This window comes from Gossypium arboreum, chromosome 2 (genome assembly GCF_025698485.1).
Source record: "Gossypium arboreum isolate Shixiya-1 chromosome 2, ASM2569848v2, whole genome shotgun sequence".
In the NCBI taxonomy this organism is placed as follows: domain Eukaryota; kingdom Viridiplantae; phylum Streptophyta; class Magnoliopsida; order Malvales; family Malvaceae; genus Gossypium; species Gossypium arboreum.
The window spans coordinates 40,142,932-40,143,723 of record NC_069071.1 but is presented as its reverse complement, the minus strand read 5'-3'; the positions used below and the strand labels follow the sequence as shown (position 1 = coordinate 40,143,723).

Genomic DNA, 792 nt, shown 5'->3' with positions numbered 1-792 from the left:
TCTAAAACCATTTGACTTTAGGGTCTTACCACTTGAACTTAATAAATCATTTATATAACATAAATTATCACATCAGGAACCTTTTTAAAACCATACTCAACTCGTGAATATTAAATAAAAATATTTACAAACTTACTCGTTGGATTTGGTGGCCTTGAAATCAAAGTCTCTGACACCACTGAAAAATGGGATGTTACAACTTCCCACCGTCTAAAACAACTAAGTTGAGGAATGATCTCTCTTCTTTTTCTCAAATCGATTTGGAAGAATTATATGATGCAAGGGAGAGATTTAAGGATCTATTGAGAAGGTGCTCTTATCATGGGTTATCTTTGTGGTTTTAAGTTCAAACCTTCTACAATGGTTTGAATCTCTTGACTAGGCAGTTAATTGATGCAACAGCTGGTGGAACACTGAATAATAAAACACTTGAGATAGCTTATGAGTTTATTGAGGAGATGACACTGAATAAATATCAATGGCAAGTTATGAGAACAAAACCGATGAAAACAACTAGTGTTTTTAATCTAGATACAGTTTCTATGTTGTCAAGCCAAGTGAAAGCACTGAATAAGAAAATTGATTGTTTGAATTTTTCTATGCAGGTGAATTCAATGATACAATGCGATGCGAATGAAGTGGGGATGATTAATTCAAAATATTTACCCTTCGGTCCTAGCACGGAGAATGAGCAAGTCAACTTTATGGGTAATAATTCTAGACCTCAAAATAATCTTTATAGCAATAACTATAATGCAGGTTAGAGGAACCATCCAAATTTCTCTTAGGGTG

General features: G+C 33.7%; 1 non-coding gene across 1 annotated transcript; it reads right to left on the bottom strand.

Annotated features, from left to right (window-relative positions):
* Window positions 1-221: 221 nt before the first annotated feature.
* On the bottom strand, window positions 222-328 carry LOC128290037 (small nucleolar RNA R71). The gene has a single exon (XR_008279678.1). It is a non-coding gene; the product is annotated as a small nucleolar RNA R71 (small nucleolar RNA).
* Window positions 329-792: the final 464 nt, after the last annotated feature.